The sequence below is a fragment of the Haliotis rufescens genome, unplaced genomic scaffold (assembly GCF_023055435.1).
Source record: "Haliotis rufescens isolate VD_foot unplaced genomic scaffold, xgHalRufe1.0.p SCAF_17, whole genome shotgun sequence".
NCBI lineage: Eukaryota > Metazoa > Mollusca > Gastropoda > Lepetellida > Haliotidae > Haliotis > Haliotis rufescens.
This window is the reverse complement of record NW_025963857.1, coordinates 31,514,931-31,536,623: the sequence shown is the minus strand read 5'-3', so window position 1 is coordinate 31,536,623 and position 21,693 is coordinate 31,514,931. Positions and strand designations below refer to the sequence as shown.

The following is a 21,693-nucleotide window of genomic DNA, read 5'->3' as shown; positions in this document are numbered from 1 at the left end:
ATTTCACCTGAGCTGGTCAATAAGGTGTTCTCCCTTTAAGACCCTGCTCTACTCCCTACATGTTGGTGTTTCCATATGGTTGAAGGGTGATGTTAAATCTCACTCACTCACTCACTCTTCAACATTAAATCTTTTCAGAATTTGTGACTGAAGTCATCTTGATGGTTTAAGGGTGAGGAATTTGTTTTGACAGCCGTACAGACTTGTACGGCAGTAGGAATGCTTTGCACCACTGAGATGACTCTCGGCTCCTATTGACCAGACTGCGATGTTGTTCTAATGGGTAACAGTGTGCTTCTTCATTAAGCTTGTGCTGCCATTGGCTACTTCAAACAGAGGACTATTGAGAGAATGATTATCTTTTCAAATAAATGCTATTATTCACATCAGGGACCAATTTCCTTTCTTTGACCTTCAACATTGTCCAAGATGATGAGAGTCCAACAAAATCTTTCTCATGAGCTCACACGATGATATTTATTTGATGTCAATACATACATTTTTCAAATGTTTGTGTGAAACATGTAATAGAAAAAGAGCCTCGGTGTCTCACACAAGTTAAATAGCCAGGATATAAATATGATATACAATATGCAGCTGACAAGGGACCTGAATATTCAGGCTAGGTATGTGGAGGAAAACAAGCGAGGGTGTGGCATTTGGCAACAGAGAGACACAGGAAAAACACATTACACACTTACACTGAGTGGTGTATAGATGGGCTGGTTATGCCATCAACAGGAACAGCAACTGCTGACATTACATGAATGCTAAACATCCACCCACACCGCTAGTTCCAGCATGGTCGGTGTTACGTAGGGAAGTAGCTTTCTGACTGGCTTCAACAGCCCTGTAGCTGCAGCCATTGACCTGAGTCTAACATGTGGACCCTGTAAAAAGCCGGGAATTTTTTATTCGAAAGAGATTATTTTTTAACGCTGCTTCAAGATATATTATTTTTTACACATTTTATGACCCCACATTAATGGAGAACCCGTAAACAATTATCTCTGTCATTAAACCTGAGACGAATGTTTTTCCTGTATTTACTGGAACAAATTATATTTTTACATGATTTTGGGGTTTGTCAGAACTATACCCACCCACCTGTAACTCACTCACTCAAATATCCAAGACCAACTTGCACATAGCTACATTAGCGCTACTACTATCTGGAGTGTGTTAAAATATGGGTCTTACGATTGTTGTGCTAAAGTTGATTTGGGCCAGTGGATCCAGGCCGAAATATACTGTGCTTCATATAAAGTTCCATAAAAAAGAATTATTCTGAAATTGTATAATGCATCTTTCAATTTATATTCATGAAGACATCTCCCCGACTAAATGGTCTTGATTCACAATTTGCACATGCATGTTCATGCACAGTGAACAGTTTGCATGTTTGTTTGGAAAATGATACTCACACACATGGTTTTTGAATGTGAACAGCACACAAAGATTGTTTATCTATCAGGTGCTTATAAAGACACTTTTGTTTAACTGTAAATAAATGCAGTGTCACAGCTTGCTGGAAATCAGACTCCAGACTCCGTGGGTATGCTGCAAACTGGATTGACGCAAACTGGAATGACGCAAAATGAAGCTGCTGGACATTTTAAACTTCATCGAAACAGGGGGGCACGGGTGGCCCAGTTGTCTAAGGCGCCGCTATTCGCTGTGCAGAGTTGCGTCCCTTGGGCACGCCAGAAACCTATGATTGTGGGTTCGAATCCTGGTTCGCCCTAAATATGTTTCTAGGCTTGTCAGCACCATACCCGTGTTAGTGGGTTTCATCAAAGTGGTAAACGTCTGAGACCTGCATCACTTCGGACTTTCCTCCCACATTAAGCTGACATGCCATGATATAACTGGAATACTGTTAAAAGCGGTGTTAAACCCAACTCACCTACTCACTCATCGAAACACAATGTCATCTCTTTGCTGGAGACGTCATCTACAGTAGGGTAAGACTCATGACTTGCCACAGACCGGTCATCCATGTTTGACGTCAACAAGACGACCATATGTGTTTGGTACATCTACAGAATCGATACCAAACATACCACATTAACAACTTGGACAATTCCTGGGTTGAGACCCAGTTAGTGGCAGAACCATAGGCAACCAGTTGAAGGAGCACAACACCTAGTTATGATGGCCAGCAATACGCCCAATTGTGCTTCCACATCATTGTCCGGCATGTCTAGCTTGGTGTACAGCATCTGAGGTTCAGAAAACAAGACTGGGTGAGAATACTGTTCACAGATGAGTCCAAGTTTCATCTTGACAGCTCTGATGGTCGTGCAGGGGTCTACATGCGCCCAGGAGAACATTTTAGCCATGTTTGTGTTACGCAACGTCACCAGTTTGGGGTGAAGTCTAATGGTATGGGGTGGCAACACATCTCATGGAAGAACACAACTCATCATTGTTAATGGCAATTTGAATTGCGTACGCTACCAGGATATCGTTTGAGATCATGTTCTACCCTTTGTACAAATGCAAGGATGCATTAAATGTCATGTTGTAGCAAGATAGTGCTTGCTCACACAAAGCATGTGTTGTAACAGACTTTTTGAGGCAGCATTACATTTTGGCATGGCCATCTGTTTCTCCAGACGTATCCACCATGGAACATGTCTGTGATGAGATGGAACAATGCCTACGACAGGACCAGAACCAGCTGGTAACATGAGTTCGGTTGGATCAATCTTTGGTTGACAACATCCAGTCTGTTTCATTTATTTAGTGTCTTCAGTGCTCTGCCACTGGCTCTCCTGTATCAATGCAAATAGTGGTCACACCTGATATTGACATTGTTGATTGAGTTGTTACACCATCCCTCTTTTGGGGCATACCACTCTGTCTCCTGTTATCAGGTATGGGTTTTGTCTATGAATTTGTTATGATTAAACATTGATCAGATGAATGATAAAATGTTATGGTGTTATTTTCAATAACATAACATTTACACCACTCAATATGAAGCACATTTACTTTTTTCTGTTCGTATATTTTGAGGAAATTAAGATCTGTGGAAAAGAATTCAGTATTGGTGTGAGTGGGGCATCATGGATTTATTCTTATTACCACTGTTTTGATGGGTACTGATGTTGTTGGGGCACTGGTCACCCAGTCATCAATGTGCTGTGCAGAGTTGCATCTCTTGTGCATGCCAGGATCCTATGATTGTGGGTTCAAATTTCAGATTGACCTGGAATCTGATTTGACGTGGGTTCTATCAAAGTGGTAAACGTCTAAGACCTACATCACTTCCGGCTTTGTTCGCACAGTAAGCTGAAAAGCTGTGATATGAGAGAAATACTGTTCAAATTGGCATTATAAGCATTACCTGTAAAAATCTGTGTTGGAATAGGTCTTCAGCATCCAATACTTGCCGTAAAAGGTGACTATGCTTGTCGTAAGAAGCGACTAACAGGATTGAGTTGTAAGGCTTGCTGACTTGGTTGATGGATGACATCGTATCCCAAATGCCAAGATCGATGCTCATGTCAATCACTGGATTTTCTGGTCCAGACCAGATTATCTACAGACTGCTGTCATATAGCTAGAATATAGCCGAGTGCGGTGTTATACAACAAACAAATAGACCTCATTTGCTCCCTCCCTTGCCTTGGAAGTCTCCATGGGGAGTTGATGAGAAAGGATAATGGCAATAACCTGTCATGCTCCTCTGCACTATTATAAGAAAATCCCAGGTGTTGTCTTTGATGTTGACTGCTTGTTTTCCTAGTGCACAGCAATGATGTTTTGTAAAACCAGGTTTTGTAGATAATAGGGTGAATCGGTCATTGGCTTGCAACTGAAGACCACACTGATGAAAATACTTCTGGAAAAAGGTGTTGTTCATGCGCCATTGAAATCAACATCTGAGCTATTTGCTTTCATTATTTACAAATTTATTAACATTTACAGGGTGTTTTCAAGTGGGAGAAGATGCTTAAACACTGAGTAACGATCAGCTGTTCTAGCGTTGGTGGTAGATTCTGAACACGCCAAGAGCCTTCCTAAATGGTTTGTTCTGCCAGAACATGCTGAGTTGAATATATATTGCCGACATTGCACTTCCTGAATTCTGCTGCACAGTTGCTGCACATTTTGTTTGTGTATTTTTGCAGCTTGCGATGAGTAGATTACAAGTGGGTGTGATGTTACCGTTGCATACACAGATGGTAGGCGGTGGAGAGGAGGGAGTGGCCATTGCTGCATACAACAACTGACAAGAACTGATGCTGTCTGATTGCACGCACACCCGCATCCAATTGTGTAAGTAATATCCTTCTGTTTTCCTGTGCTAAATGTACAAGATGTCAGTTAAATGATGTAAGAATATCTGAAGCTAACCTGTGTTTGACAAATGGCGTGTATGGATATTTGGGTGTCTACAAATATGGAATTTATCTAAGTAGGCAGTTGAGAAGTTTTATTTGAGTTATAAATGGATATAGGAGTTGAGTCTTCTTGGGTGGTCATAGATCCAAGGAATGTGTAAGGTGCTTGGTCAATTTGGCCACCCATTCCTTGCTGGTTCTTCGGTGAATGCTATGATGGGAGATGCTCAGAGCCTATGTTGGACACAGGACATGATCTTCAAATAGAGATGAGGTAGTTTAGTGGCTAAAGCATTTGCTCAACATGGGATTCTCCATCATTGGGAAATGCCTGCCTCGTATATTATTCATTTTGAGAATACTAGAATCAGAGTACATATTGTATTGCGATTTTTAATGTGCATAGTTGTTGCATGAAATTCTCAATGGTCGATGTAGGCTAGATAACACAAGTTTTTGTTGCTATCCACCGTTTTGTGTATCTCTTTTAATTGGTTCAATCAGGCTTCTTCTAATAGTGTTATGCATTCTGATCTGAGTTTTTGTGTGACCAGTGGCAAGTTGCGTAGTTATCTGACAGGCTTATCCGTTTTGAAAATCAATTGAATCATGAATCAGTACATGGTGTATTGTGTCATCAGATGTATATTCATGGTGCTTCAGTATCAGTGTCCTGTACATATGAGTGCAGGCTGTAGAGCACGCTACACTGGGTGTAGTAGATGGAGTATTTGCCTGGAGAACGGTAGGTCGGTATGTCAATCCACTGACCACATCATATCGGAAGATGTCAAAAGATGGTACTTGTTGTTACCCTGAAAGACAAGGACTGGTTGGCTCAGTCAGTATACTGTGTCTGAACTTGATATCCATGTTAAATTGTGGCATAGTATCTCAAAGGGCTAGCACTGTAAAACCAGCATAAATCCGGACTAATACAAGCTGCTACACACACATATATGCACGTCACTACCTGTATGTAGCAACGTTTAAAATCCCCTCTACTTGCACACAAGCTGTGTGAAATCATACTCACTCATTCACTCACTCCCCCACCCACCCTCAAACCCACTCACTTACTCATTCACTCACTCACCCACCCACCCACCCACCCACCCACCCACTCACTCACTCACCCACCCACCCACCCACCCACTCACCCACCCACTCACTCACTCACCCACTTACCCACCTTCCCACCCATGCTCACTCACCCGCTTTTTTTATGAATCTAAGACATTGAAATTTTCAGGGATGCTTTTCAATCTGGCATGAATAATTATTTATAATAAATGTCTAATGAGTTATGTGTGAAGTCCTGAGATGCCTTTAAGGACATGGCATAGACACTAATGCCATGCATGATTACAATGTTTGTCATAAATGAGGGTTTAGAGCAGTAAATGCTGATGTGAGTTACCACATTGAAAGCCTGTGTGATTATGCATAAGACATTAATAAACATCCTTCCTAGTACAGCTACTACCTGGCACCATTACAGGAAGAGAAAAACAGGCATTCCAAAAGAGAAGATAGTAGTGCAAGTGAACTCTTAATTGTGAAATAAATAGTAAATTAATGTTATCAGATACATATGTTTTATATAACTGCGAACAATGTAGCGGTCAGTATTTTCATGCTGCTATATACAGATAAGATGATATGAGCAATTTTGTGTGGCTGTAATATTGCCAAACTGATATTCTAGCTTAAATAGTGTTGATCTAACTGCAAGTATCTGTGATAATGATCAGTTCACTTTCACGATCATGGAAGAATTAAATTTTTTTACAACTTAAGGGCAGTGAGAGAATTATGCTTGTACTTTATCACATTTTTCAGACATAGCACCGTTTGACATTCAACGAATCACATTGAGAGATATGAAGGTAAAAGGAAATTTCAAGGCCATATAAAATCATTCAGAATCAAAAGTGTTCAAACATTATTTTTTAATCTCTTTTGACTTAAATACATGGATGCAATACTCCAGCTTTGTTATCCCTGCTATTAAAGAAGTCTTCATTTGGTTTCCTCCAAATGCTGCTTCTGGTAAGAACACAGGTGGGATATGAGTTAGAGAAAGGGAAAAATGATGGAGTGCATTGCAATCACTGCCACTTCCTAAGTGTCCACAGGCACATTGTCCTGAAGCAGTAGCACACCTGAATGGAACATTCTTTGATGCGTTTTCCCCTCCATAGCTTCTCTCAACTGATGTAGTTTAGTGGCACAGTATTGCCCCTTGATAGTCTGACCTCATTGGAGATAATCATGACTGTCCAGTTACTGTCCAAGAAACATTCTTTTGTTGACTTCACGAAAATAGATATCAATCTGTAACTTGGTGTAACGTCTTCAAAGAGATCATATTTGTCATATGTGTGTTGAACCTCACAATACTCAAAGCAATATCTTTGATGCCATGAGTTATTGATTTACCCTTGTAAATATATTGTAATAGAGTGCTTACTACTGAAACAAGATAATGACAATTAATGTTTGTATGTATATTGAGGAGGAGGCATGGGTGGCCCTGTCATCTGAAGGCGCCACATTTCACTATGATGAGTTGCGTCCTATAAACATGCCAGAAACCTATTATTCTTGTGAATACCATACCTCAATTACATCTTTGCCATAATCCTGTTTTTATAGTGTGATTACAGCCAAAATACAGGATTATGTCAGTGATGTAGTAGAGGTAGTATTCTAGAATTATTAACAATAATAATTAATGTTTTGATGATCGTAGGTTTGAATTCCTGATTTGGCCTGATTGTGTTGTTTGGTTTGACATCACCCAAGTGGTAACTGTCTGCAGCTTTGGGCTTTCCTTCCTTATCAAGCTGACTCACTGTGAAATGACTGAAATACTGTACAAAGCAACGTTGAACCAATCTCACTCAAAGACAAGTTTAAAACAGGAAATGTGAAATTAAAGTAGATGTTAGAGTGTTGATAGTGGCATCAATAAAAACAGTGGGAATGTGCAGGTATCTAATTCTACCAACACGGCCCTTCCACGATCTATGTGTGATTCTGGCTCGTGTCGTGTTGTATAACACCAGTTATACAGCTACCACTACAGGGTGAATGATAAATGATCTAACACCCTAGCGGAAATGATTTTTTAACATGCCACTAAAACTTTTGATGGATTTTCAAGAAATTGAACTCTTGTCTGCTTTTCTTGCTGAGAAAAAGTCATGTCAGACTCAATTTGCAGATCTGATTTGTTCATGAAGAGGTGAAGCATTTCATAGATTTGTTCCTAGAGTGCATTAGGAAGTGAGATAATGAGAAATATGTGCTTGCACGCATGTTAGATGCAGTTACACAGTGATTGTCTAGGTGTAGACTGTCATGGTGAAGAAAGATGATAATACCGAGCTGGAGCTTTTGTTTAGTGTATTCTGATCTTGTCATCCATTCATTTACAGATGGGGCAGTTAAGTAGCCTAGCGGTTAAATAAAGTGTTTGCTCGGCGTTAAACCCAACTCACTCACTCACTCACTGTGATATTGCTGGAATATGGCTAACAGCATACTCACTCACTCTTGTACAGTTGCTATAAGTATAGGAATTGACAATGTGTTGGGTACACCCAGCTGAATGGCTGTCAAACACTGTTTTATTTTGGACCAAACTGGATTATCTATAGGCTGCAGTAATTTGCTGCAAATGCTTTAACCAGGTGCAAAATATTTTTCATGTTAGCATGAAAAATTATTTAAAGCATGAAAAATTATTTAAAGAATAAACTTGAACAGGTAATGTCCACTTTGAATTCCATAATCTCCCCCCAACTTTATTACCAGTAGACCCGTGAAGATTCCGGGGTAGAATAGGTCTTCAGCAACCCATGCTTGCCATAAAAGGTGACTATGCTTGTCGTAAAAGGCGACTAACGGGAACGGCTCGCTGACTTGGTTGATGCATGTCATCGATCCCAATTGCATGGTCGATGCTCATGATATCAATCACTGGATTGTCTGGTCCAGACTGGATTATTTACTGACCGCCGTCATATAGCTGGAATATTGCTGAGTGTGGCGTTAAACAACAAACCAACAACAACAATTTTTACCAGTAGTTCCAAGGACTTGCATATTAGTGGACCAAAGTAAAGCATTGCCCAGGCATGTATTGCTTGGTGCATCTTAAAACAGTAGAGGCTGAAATAGTGATGTGATGGAAAGAGGGTTGGTGTGTAGGAATAGTAATGGTACTTGGACAGATGAACACCGAGACAGACTTTCAGCATGTTTAAGCTGCTGTGTGTTATTCAGGTAATATGATAGCATGCATAAAAACTTGACACTTTCCATCATAGCCCAACTGAAACATTTAGTAGATGTGAGTACGAAACAGCTGCTTTTGACCCCTTGTACATTACTCATATCATGGCACAGTATCATGAAGTACCGGAAGTTAAGTGAATAGTTATTGTCTTAGTGTCATTGTAACCAATCAATGCAGGTCATTGCCCTCATATATGTGTTGATCAAAGGCTTGATTGTCTGGTCAACTGCTTCAACCAAGACTGCCCTGATTCTGTTTCTAGGTTTGTCTGCATCATACCCATGTTCTGTTCATTGGTTTCTGGTTAACGCCTCAGGCCTGCATCACTTCAGGCTTTCCTCCTACATTTAACTGACATGCCGTGATATAACTGGAATACTGTTCAAAACAGCATTGAACCCAACTCACTCACTCAGTCACTCTTTTAGACCTTCATCACTTTGTGCTTTCTTTCCACATCAACTTGATATGATATAACAGAAATACTGTTAAAAACAGCTTTGAATCCAACTCACTCATCCAACATCAGTGTTTTTATTTTTGCTAGTTGTGGTGTAAAACCAAATTTGCCTCATTCAGCATTTTAAGTCACCATTAATGAAAATCATGTAGTGTTAAGGCATTAAAGTATCATACTTCAAGAAGTGTTTAGTATTCAACTTCAGTCACTCTGTATTTAGTACTGTACTTTAGCAAGGGTATGTTGAGGCCATCGTGAATAAACTACAAAAAATAATGCATCCCAACTTATATGAACATAGCAAAGTCCCTTCTTTTCTTTTTTGAAATACTCCCACCAAACATTTGTATTTGCATTGCATGAATAATATCAGTCGACAGTTAACAGTAATGTACACCGACAGCTTATATAAGTTGTATGGAAAATAAAATATGAAAAAAGAAATGCCCCAATGCCTCACATTTTTGACAGGTTTGTCAATTTACATATTGTGGTAAGTAAGTTGTTAAGATATAGGCTTCAGTAAGTCTTATGTGAAAGTATTGGACTTTGTGAAATCTTGTCAGATTTTGTCCAGTTCCAGCACAGAGATGGCGTAATGGAGGGAGACTTCCCCACAGGAAGTGTAAACAAGAAAGTCAGTTACACTCCACTCATGATTTCCACATTTGACCTTATTTCTCATTGTTTATTGCCAACAAACACATTGTATATTTTCTACAATTTATTTCTTTAAACTTTCTTTCCTTGGTAAATCGTAACAAGAGCACAGTGACATTCAGCTGATTCCTGGTCCCAGAAACCACTAGTCATCACCTGACACTTTAGTCTGCGTCAAGACCCTGTGAAGAGGTGACTATAGATAACAGTAGGCAGATGCACTTTGCATGCTGCAGTTGGTGTGAATCTGCTTATTTGTGCAAGGTGTACACCCATATCTATATTTGCCACAGGCAACCTGTTTCTCATTCAGAGAATGTAATTTTATGAGGAGTTAATTATTGCACAAGAGCCTCAGATATTTTCTGGTATGTGGCAAAATTCTTTCTTGACAGTGCACGCGTAGAAGAACGTGTTTGTGTTGAACTTTGGTTGTGGCCTGGTGCCATGAAGATGCTCAAGAATGTTTTCACTGAAACTTGTTGGTAGTTGTGAAGTTCCAGTTACAAGGTCGGACTCCAGAGTGATAGCTGCAGCTTGGCAAGTCGAGTAGTTGTAATTTGAAAACTTATACCCTGAAAAATATCAGTAGTGTAGGGCACAGTGGAGCATCACTTATGAACTTCCTCTTGAAATATTTTACTGAAGAAATCCTTACCTTGAAGTAGTTTTCAAACAAATAGGATAAGATGTCATTATGTAGAAGGCCTCAAAATATTTGACCTTCCAATTAGTTCAGTGTTATTTTGCGTCAGTTCTTAAATAATTTAGAATGGATTTTAAGGCAAGCTAGGCTGTACAAGAGACTGAGTTTATGCCCAGCAAAAGAGTTAGGAAAGTCTGAAGCTAAGGTATGTTATCCAGGTGATGTTTAGATAATCTGTACTCCATTCAACGCATGGGTGGCCCAGGAGGACTCGTCATCCAATGTGCAGAGTTGCATCCCTTTGAAATGCCAGCAACACCTGAGCATGCGCTCTTATCCCAAGATTTTAACTGAATACACTGTATATGTTTGGTTTTGTCAGCACTATACCTGTGCTTGTGGGTTTCACCTTGGGGGGAAATGTCTCAGATGTGCATCACTTCGGGTCCCTTCCATTAAAGTGACACGCCTTGACATAACTGAAATACTGTCCAAAGCAGATTTTATCCAAACTCGCTCACTACTCCATTCAGCGGTACTACAGCATCCCATGCTTGAGGTAAAAGGCGACAATACTTGTCGTAAGAGGCGACTAACAGGATCGGGGGGTCAGACTCGCTGATGCATGTCATCGTATCCCAATTACATGGATTGATGCTCATGCTGTCAATCACTGGATTGTCTGGTCAAGACTTGATTATTTACAGACCGTGTCATATAGCTGGAATATTGCTGAGTGCGGCATTAAACAACAAACAACAAACAAATGCTATGTTATTGTTCTGCATAGTGTTGTATGCAGCATTGGGTGTGGGTTCATCCAGACTGTTTTGGAATCTCACTCCAGCAATGGGTCGAGAAGTGATACTACCAGCATGGTTCAAACCTGTATTTCTTCAACAGTCATCTGTTTCCAGACCAGGAACATGAAAGAAAGGTACACACACAATCTAATAAAGATAAATGTATTTCTAACTCTAGCAGCAGCTAGGATGGTGAGGGCGATGATTGTGAGCACTAATTAAGTGATTGTCTTCGACCCAGGGTCTTGCTGCTCCCCCACTATGAGGTACAGTGTTTCCCTTGAAATGAGATCATGCACTAAGTGTGTTCCTTGTTGTGTTGGCATCCCTTGTAACCGATGGAGACCAAACTCTGTGTATTCTGTAGTGTAATTACACACCCTGTGATGAGCAAGCATGGCCATGACCTTGACCTTTATACTGGGCAGTCTGTATGTGTTGACTCGGTGCCATATGGCACATCATCCGCCATAGTTAACCAGGACTCCAGGAAGGGCCAAACAAGCTCCTTACAGCTTTCCTCTGAGGAGCCCCCCCATTGAGATTCTAGGTTAGAAAATGACTCAAGCTGTCTATGCAGGTGGTATGGAGGGACCAAATTGATCAGGTGGTCAGGTTCAGTGACTTGGTTGATATCGTCCTTCACAATATCAATCACTGGATTTTCAGGTCCAGACTTGATTATTTACAGGCTGCCGTCATATAGCTTGAAAATGTTATTGAATGCAGCGTAAAACAACAAATGTATGCGGAACAGATCTTTCGTGCATGCTCACATTGACTCACATTGGTATCAGTGGACAAGGTTGGTTCAGTCGTATATGGTGCCTTGGCTTACTGTGCAAAGTTATCCCTTAACTGTTAGCACCAATGAAGGTCCGGGTTAGAATAGGTCTTCAGCAACCCATGCTTGCCGTAAAAGGTGACTATGCTTGTCGTAAGAGACGACTAACGCGATTGGGTGGTTAGGCTCGCTGACTTGGTTGACGCATGTCACTGTTTCCCAATTGCCTAGATCGCTGCACTGGATTATCGATCACTGGATTATCTGGTCCAGACTCAATTATTTACAGACTGCCATCATATAGCTGGAATATTGCTGAGGGCGGCGTTAAACAACAAGCAAACAAACCTTAACTATGAGGATCCTTTAGTGAAGGGTTCAGCACCATACCTGTGTTGAAGGGTTTCTCCGAGGTTATGACATTTAAGAACTGCATCACTTAGGGCATATATGACATGTTTATGGAAATGATTTTTGCAGCTTTTATTTCAACATGAAGCTGATTCACTTTGATGGTACTAAATTACTGTCAAATTGGCATCAAGCCAAACAAACTTGCTCTGAAAAATTGGGATTAGGTAGACATTGGTCCTACTTTAATGACTGTTCACACAAGTGTATCTCATTTATGACACTTTCAATTATATGATAAAGATTGCTATCAGTGGGAGACTGCAAGTCATACTGGACTAATTGGAAAATAACCAGTGAGTTGTGTGAAAGTATGGATTTATCATGCAAAACAGCTTCCACAGGAGATATTGGTTGTGGACCAGTGTGATAACACAATAATATGATATCTCTAGTCTTTCTGCCACTGAAGCTGGTTAGCTGTTTTTGTTACACTCAAGACTCTGTTTATTACTGTTTACAAACAGAATAAGCTGGGAGAATGATTTTGGATGATAAATAGAATCTTACCCAAGCTCAAATATATCAAGACTCATTGTCCTCGGCAAGCCTTGGATTTTTGTGCCTTTTATGAATGAGTCTTGATGAATTTGATCTTGAAAACACTCCGTAAGATTCTCTGTGTCTGTCTGGGGTGAATGAATTGTGTTAGACACAAGCCTTTGTGGAGGGACTTGCAGCATTCATGCATGAGAAATTTGTTATAATGAGTTTTGAGTAGGTTTTTCCATGTATTCCTCTTTATCTTACATCCACATCAGAATGTTGAGATCTAATTGGTTCGTGTGATCTTGATAAAAATACTACCGGTAAATAAATTTCTTAGCAAGAGTAATAAGTCCCTTATACCCCACCACGAACAAATCAGGCTGCATATGGATTTCTGAGTGGGAGAATAATTCCCTTATATCCCTCCTCAAAGCAAAAAGTGACACATTGTTTACGAGTCAATGAAAGTCATGTGACACTGCACAAATTAACCTCAGCTCAATCGAACAGCTGTTATCTATCAATTTTCAATTTGTTTTAATTCTATTACAATGACAGATTAAAACATGTTGGCAAGATAAATTCATGGAAGCAGTGTCACAAGGGCTACATATGGTTTTACATATGCGCCTCCTTCTCATGGTATAACACCCAATAAGGGGCATAAAACCACATATTCTCTGAGTGATACTGCTGCAACTTATTTTGTTATTTTAAGAGGAAAAAGACGAAAAAACATGAAATGTCAACCCAACAGAGAAACTGCACCAAAATCAAACAATCATTCAGATTATGTATTGGTATCAATTTGTGACTTCATGAACAATGTGATGTCATATCGCATTGTCCTCAACAATGGAGCAAGATGATGTTGTGACCAATCTAGCGCATGTACAAATGTTGGAAAGTTATGACACACAATCTTTCTACCTATGGTGGTATTGGTGATATTATGAGAATAACTAACAAGCAATGAGGAATTACAGGTTATCTAGGGCTGGGACGGGTCCAAATTTACTACCCGGGTACCCACCACCTTATTACCCGACCCTACCCGGGTACCCGCTGTAGATATTTAGAGATAGGTACAAACTGTCTGATTTCGAAAAGTTTGACCTTAGCCCTGGCAAAATGTATTTAGATACACGTGTAAAATGATCTGGTCATGCATACACTGAAGTTTACTGCATGAAGTTTTAACTTTATTCAAACATATAAAAGTCAAAAGGAATGGGTACATTGTCAGAAAGAAATGGGAACTTAAGTGACTTATAGTGTAACCATAGAGTTTTCGTCATTAAAGAATATATCGTGTGACTAACAACAGATCCGGGTAGTCCTGTGGGTATCCGGGTACTTCTCAGGATCCACCCGACCCGAGTACTCGAGTTACCTGTCCCAGCCTTAAGGTTATCTTATCCTCGGGAAACATAAACTGTAATTCCGAGTATAGAGTTGGTTATTCTCTTACCCATGATCAATATTTACTGCAAACGACTCCCGATGCCATCCCCAACCACAACAGCCCCAAACAAATGTATCCCTATGCAACAGTAAACGAGTGACCTTTTCACGACACATCAGATTGTGTAAATAGCTGGCAATTATTATTCATATTTAATATGTCTGTATCACAACATGCAAAACATACGGAACATGTTGTTACATTTAATTCATTAACATTAACAAATACAAGTTAACAATTTTAAAAGTTAACATCGGCGAGAGCGGGAATGTCAGTTGAAGTGTGGGTCATACGTATTGACGTAATGTAACAGTGGCTCAGTGAGCCCATTTTAAAGTTTTCAAGCATGAAGAAGTTGATGCCATACATGCATACCCCTATTGGATGATGGATTGATATGGAATATTCTTTAAGCTGCATTTATTTATTCGGAATCAGAATCCAGAATTACGAGTCGTCTCATTCCACATCAGCATGTGGATGACTGACTGAAAGAACGAACGAATGAAAATGGAGTACTGGCGATCAATGAAAAGCCGAGTTATTTATAGAAAAACTGTAATTCCCAAGAGCATTACAGAACATTTAATACCCTCTATCCGGCTTTCCTTGTGGCAAAGAAATTTTTATATGACCTGGCACTTGTGGGTTGGAACCCACAGCGAGATAAATCTTTAGTTATTCTAGTGATAGATGCACTGAGGGCTTGGGTTTACATGCTGAACCCATGCAGTCAAACTGTTGCATGTGATAGATGTGAATCATTGCTGTAGGCATGTGGTTTGCATCAGCCAGCATACATGCCATGCAGTCTTGTATGCAGTGCAGGATGAACCATGGGCACATGGGGTGTTGCTTGGATTGCCCAGTGATTTCTTACTGAGCATCATGCTAAAGATTGACTTCAATTTTCAGCATTGGTATATTGAGTCAGCTTCCTGGTGATCAGGCTGTAATATTGCCTGAAGCAGTGTAAAGCCCACTCACTCACTCATACAGTATTGTGTCATTGAAGCAATTTGGTCTAAGTCAAACCAGTAGGACCCAAGGGAGTTTTAATAGAATATGTCCCGACTACCCCATGGTTGTTTTGAAGACTAAATGAGGCTTACCCCGGTAGTTGCAATTGCCACAAGACTGCTCATGCTGCCGACTGCTGGTTTGCTGACCCTGTTTGCTTGTTGTTTTATGGTTCAGTCGGCAATATTCCACCTATCACATCGGCTTGTATCCAGTCTGGCAAGGTGAACAGGGGGTTAATACATACATCAACATCCCATACCATCTGTGTATGCCAACATCAATTAGCTTGAAAATTGTTGATTGCAGTGTGAACGAAAATTCACTTGCTCCCTCCCTCACTCATCCTAAGGATACCTTACCCATTATCAGTTCTGTAGGGGATGATTGAACCTGTTTCTAACTCGGATAAGTAAAAATAACAAATGTCTAAAAATGTTCTTAATTCCAACATTGTAACTGCTTGACACTGATTTTACACTGAAAATATTTTTAGATTTGTTTGGTTAATTTGTGTTTACGAATGTAATAGAAAGGAGCCAGAGAAACACTTCACTTTCAGGAAACCTACACTTCCATGGAAGTTTTCTGATACTTTCTTTTCGGAATCTGAGAGATAAATCTCTGAGAAACCTCGAGGGCATCTGTGGTCAATGCTTGTTTCCGGAGGTCTGTAAATAATCGAGTCTGGACCAGACAAACCAGTGATTAATATCATGAGCATCGATCCACGCAATTGGGATCGATGACATGCATCAACCAAGTCAGTGAGCCTGACCACCCGAACCTGTTAGTCGCCTTTTACGACAATCATAGTCACCTTTTACGGCAAGCATGGATTGCTGAAGACCTATTCTACCCTGGAATCTTCACAGGTCATTGGTGAAACTGTGATGTTGCCTTAATAACAGCTAAACTAGTATATATCATAACTTATATTTAGCAGACACCAGCAGTAGTGTATATTTGGACTTTAACCAAATTTGCTGGTACTGTACCCTGCTGAATTTTGGTAGCTCAGTGTTTTTATTAACCATGAAAAGGCTGTTACTGATTAGTGACAACAAACTAAGCAGGCTTTTACCGGGATTATTTATTTAGGGGGTAGGGGACACAAAGCCTCTAATTGTAGGGGTCACAGGTTACAAAATGGGAGCACCAGAGCAATGTCAATTGCTGAAACAGTGACTCCACAACAAGGAACCTAAACTTGTGCATGCTCAGAGGATGTTAGTTTAAAATAGATGTGGAGTTCCCCAACTGACTCAACAAGTGCTTGTGAAAGAAGGTCATGATCGAAGCATTCAGCTGTGTATTGTATTTTATATAGAAGAAGAAGAAGATATGTTGTACATAGACACCCACATGACTAGTTGTAATGGAAATTACTTTTATGTGGTACCAAACTATGAAATCACAGCATTAATTCATTATCCAAAATACATCTAAATTTTCTGCATCCAAGTGGATACGCTCTGTATTTTTTTTTATCTGTTTAAATTTTTTTTATAGATATTTTCATCCGGTAAATCCCTAGGAATTGTGATAGTATTTGAATATGAACATATGGTGGAAATAATGAGCAAACAGTGTACAAGGTAAAACACTGCATTGAAATAGTGACTGTTGTGGAGTTTGATATGATGGGATTTTTTACAGGTGTGTCTTGATTACTTCCAGCCCTAAAGTTTATGTTAAGAAATGTTACAGAGGAATGGAACATGAAGCTAAATCATATATATTTCACATAGCTGCATCTATTTCAGCAGCGGGTCGAACAGTTGAAACATCTGTTATGATTTCATCTGTGCATGTTACTTGAGCAGATATCTTATGAAATGTCTAACATGGAATTCTAGGGTGAGAACGAGGCTGTGGGAGTTCAAAGAGAGGTTGTTAGAGTTCACAAAGAGGACAAATTCAAGATAGGATTGTCAGGCGATGATATTAAAAGTTATCAGTGTTGTTTTTGGCATTTATTTATAAGGTACAGGCCCCTGATTTTTTGTGTGCTGTAAATCTAATGTCAAACTAGGTTTGCAATCAGCTTGCAATAACACCACAAGTAGGAGTGACATTTGATGGGAAAACTGAAGGAGAAGAGAGTATTCCATTGTTAAATAGTGAAAGTATTGCTGAAGGCCGGGTGTCTTTGTCGGCACAGGTACTACAGATATGTACCCCAAGTACGTGTCGGTATACAGAAATGTACCCTAGCCAAAAAAAGAATACAGAAAGACACCCTGGGATGAGTCGTTTCCGCTGCAGGCAGCATAGTGCAATTGAACGCCTACTCATACGACACGACAGGATGCCAAGCCGTGGTACAATGCAACATGGCTGTATGCATGATATATTTTGCTCTTGGCATTTCCTTTCCATAAATGGATCGGAACTGTCATACTGTTGTATGAGATGCTTTCAAACGTGCGATATAAAAACGAGCATACACAGTGACGTACGTACAGTAACTTAAATATTCTGCGATGCACAGCATTATCCACTAAGCACTCGTATCAGGCGAACTAGACCTACAACATGAACCGCTTTCGGTTTCGGGTTGAGGAATGTGGACTCATCCACTGTTTAGGGTACAGGGTACCTTTCTGTATTCTGATTTTGGATGACATCTGGGATGACAGGTTGTGTGACTGAATTAATGTTGAAAGCAACGTTACGTGTGACCTGATATTCACAGACCTTATGCTGTTAAGTGTTATACCCAGACTTTCTGTTGTCAAATGTTATGGCTACCTTTGATGCTCTCAAGTGTTATACCCATGTTTTAAAAACGCTCTTAAATGTTAACTTAAGCAACACATTATGCTCTCGAGTGTTATGTCAACCAACATGTAATGCTCTCAAATATTATGTCAACCAACACCTAATGCTCTCAAGTATTTTGTCAACCAACACGTAGTGCTCTCAAGTATAATGTCAACCAACACATAAAGCTCTCACATATTAGGTCAACCTACACGTAATTCTCTCAAATATTATGTCAACCCACATGTAATGCTCTCAAATATTATGTCAACCCACATGTAATTCTCTCAAATATTATGTAAACCAACACGTAATGCTCTCGAGTCTTATACCCATGTTTTAAAAATTCTCTCAAATGTTAACTCAACCAACACATAATGCTCTCAAGTGTTATGTCAACAGACACATAATGCTCTCAAGTGTTATGTCAACAGACACATAATGCTCTCAAATGTTATGTCAACCAACACGTAATGCTCTCAAGTGTTTTCCGATACTTTGTGTTCTCAAGTGTTCTGCGAACAAACACCTTATGCTCTCAAGTTTTTTGCTCACATCTAATGCTCTTTTACACCACCAAGTCACTAGTTTATCTGGATACTGGTGAAAGTTTGTAGGTCCTGTTGGTCAAAAGGCCTTACCTGGGACAGAGTAAAAAAAAGTCCATACGCAGAAAGTTTCCCCATGTTCCAAATACATTTTGGGGATCCTTTGATTATTACCTCTGTGACTGCATACTAGAAATTAGTAATTTGACCTATTCAAGGGATTCATCTAGGTACTTCCAATATGACCCTAATTAAAAAAATATTTGTTGCAGCCCCCCCGGCTGTCCTAAGGATATATGAAAGGCAGGTGACTCTAGTTCTGTGATTTGAAGGTCAGTTTGGTTAGGAGTGTCTATGTTGTTTATATCTGACACTAGGTCCACATGTTATTTTGTTGCTTAACGCTTCACCCAGCATTGACATCATCAGCGATTGACATCATAAGCATCGATATATGCAATTGGGATACAGTGACATGCATCAACCAAGTCAGCGAGCCTGACCATCTGATCCCATTAGTTGTCTCTTACGACAAGCATTCGATGCTGAAGACTGTGTGAAATCTGGGGCATAGAATCAATCCTTCCGAACGACATTTATCCCCAAGATACTGCAGCTCAGATTTTGTCAATCCATGTGAGGTGTCGGCAAAACAACACAGGATTCTACCCAGTATTAATAAAAATATCAAATTTCTATCACCTTGTTGGTTCTTCAAGAAACATAATACTTCAGAATGCATTTGCTGAGAGAATATCTTTTGTGAATAAACGATTAGGATGGGCAACCAACACAATCTATTCTTAAGAAATCTGAATTACTTATATTGTGTTTGCCTATCACCAACAATCAAAAATACAATAAAGTCTAATTTCGACTCCCTCTTCAAGGAATCTGTTCAAAATGCTAATGTAACCAAAGGCACAGGAAACAAACAGGATAGTTGAAACTGATATAACAAGGGAATGCTTTAACACCAAGGCTACCTGACCGCCCCACTACATCAGGGACTATGCTCTACGTGTTCAACCATTGATGATGAAAAACAATACCTACTTCACTGTAGAAATATACTCTTTGCAAGATTATCCACACAAAATGTAAATGTCCAAAATAATGAAAACAAATTATTTTGCTACATCCTCTCAAATAGTGAAGCCATCAACATCAATTGCATATGTTGCCATATCTTTAATTTCAAGAAATAAACATCCGTTGGTATTAATCAACCTGTGATATTTTATGCATAATATCATCAAATATGTAATATTGATAGTTTCTTCAAATGATTTCTTTGTGTTTACAGGTACGTATGTTTGTATGTATCTTCATGTTTTGTCATTTAAATATTGCATCTGTTCTGTAATGGAATGTTTTCTGGAATAAGTATTATCTTTTCCCATCCTATCCTATCAAATACTTATATCATATCTATCAACACAATTGGATGTTATGCCAGTAAAAGTGAAAAAACCCCTCTCTATAGAAATCTTTCAAAAACTTTGGAAACCAAACTTTATTCAGTTATCATGTTCATGCCATTGACAGGGTGGTCAGGTAGCCCAGTGGTTAAAGCGTTTGCTCGTCACGCCGAAGACCCAGATTCGATAACATTTAGGCTTTGAACTGACATTTTCCACTTGACTGTGACAGTGGCAAGTAATTGTGAGATTACATACAGGGTAGGAATTAGGCTTGCTGACAGAGCTAACCAGTTTACACTACACAAGTCTCTTCCATGCAGCCTGTCTAGCAGTGGTTCAACTAGCTCTCCAAGTATTAAGTCTGGCAGTCAGAGAAACACTGGACGGTAAAGGTGCTTCAGGATACATCTTGACAAGACTGGGGTAGGCCGGGTAGCCTTGTGGTTGAAGCGTTTGCTCATCACGCCGAAGACCCGGGTTTGATTTCCGACATGGGTACAATGTGTGAAGCCCATTTCTGGTGTCCCCCGCCCTTGATATTGCTGGAATATTGCAAAAAGCGGCGTAAAACCATACTCACTTACTCATGACATTGACATGTTAGTGGCCTCCTTCAGATCAGAATAATACAGTGATGACACAGTTATATCTTTCCTTCATGTAATTTTTTCGGTTACACTCAGCTGACAGACATGTATGTGCGCACACATCGGCAACTCTGATCCAGACTAACTTCTATCAGCCATTCCCCTCGCAACATACCTCACCAACATCACATATACACTGACACAGAACATTACTTACCAGTAAACAAGTTACCCTGGTGACATAGAATGTGATCACTGGCTTGGTGCCTGCATCTTGAATGTTGTCTTGCACTTGCGAGATCTCGTTACATATTTACAAATTATCTTTAGCATTTAACAGCTCTTTTTAACTTAAAAAAATATTGTTCAGTTTTGGCAAATGTTGAAGTCTCAGCATCTCCTAGAGTACAAGGCTGATATTTTGGTAGGATAGGTTGAACAATGTTACTGTTCTGGGTCCTGTTCCACAAAGCGATCGTAGCGCTACGATTGTCGTAAGTCTATGTTAAAGTATGGGAGTTACGATTGTCTTAGTGCTGCGATCGCTTTGTGGAACGGGGCCCAGGTGTCATCTGCATTCAACTGTGGCCATTGTTGATGATATTGCTGATTGTTTCTAGGTTTTTCAGCATACCATATCTCTGCTTGTGGGTTTCACCAAAGTGCGACCTGCATCACTTGGGGGGCTTTCCTCCCACATTAAGCTGACATGCCGTGATATAACTGGAATACTGTTAAAAGCGCTGTTAAACCCATCTCTCTCTCACACACACACATACAAACACTTTTTCTAACAGTCAATGATCTTGTAGTTCTCTGCCTGAATAGCTACTTGCTGATTCATCTTGTTGCGTAGTTCGAGCAGGTTACATGCACTGTCTAATAAGATGCATATTCTTCCCCCATTCCTATACAGCTGTCCCATAGTTAGCCTGTTCGGTGCAGTGAGTGAGAGGGCCAGTGCTACTGAGG

The 21,693-nt window shown here is 39.9% G+C and overlaps 1 protein-coding gene across 2 annotated transcripts in view; it reads left to right on the top strand.

Moving 5' to 3' along the window:
- The first annotated feature begins 4,166 nt into the window (after positions 1-4,166).
- Positions 4,167-21,693, top strand: part of LOC124142529 (A disintegrin and metalloproteinase with thrombospondin motifs 16-like) — a 225,781-nt gene continuing 208,254 nt past the window's right edge. For both annotated transcript variants that reach the window (XM_046511062.2, XM_046511058.2), the window contains exon 1: positions 4,167-4,287. The gene's annotated coding sequence lies outside the window, so the exon portion shown is untranslated. The remainder of the gene's footprint in view (positions 4,288-21,693) is intronic.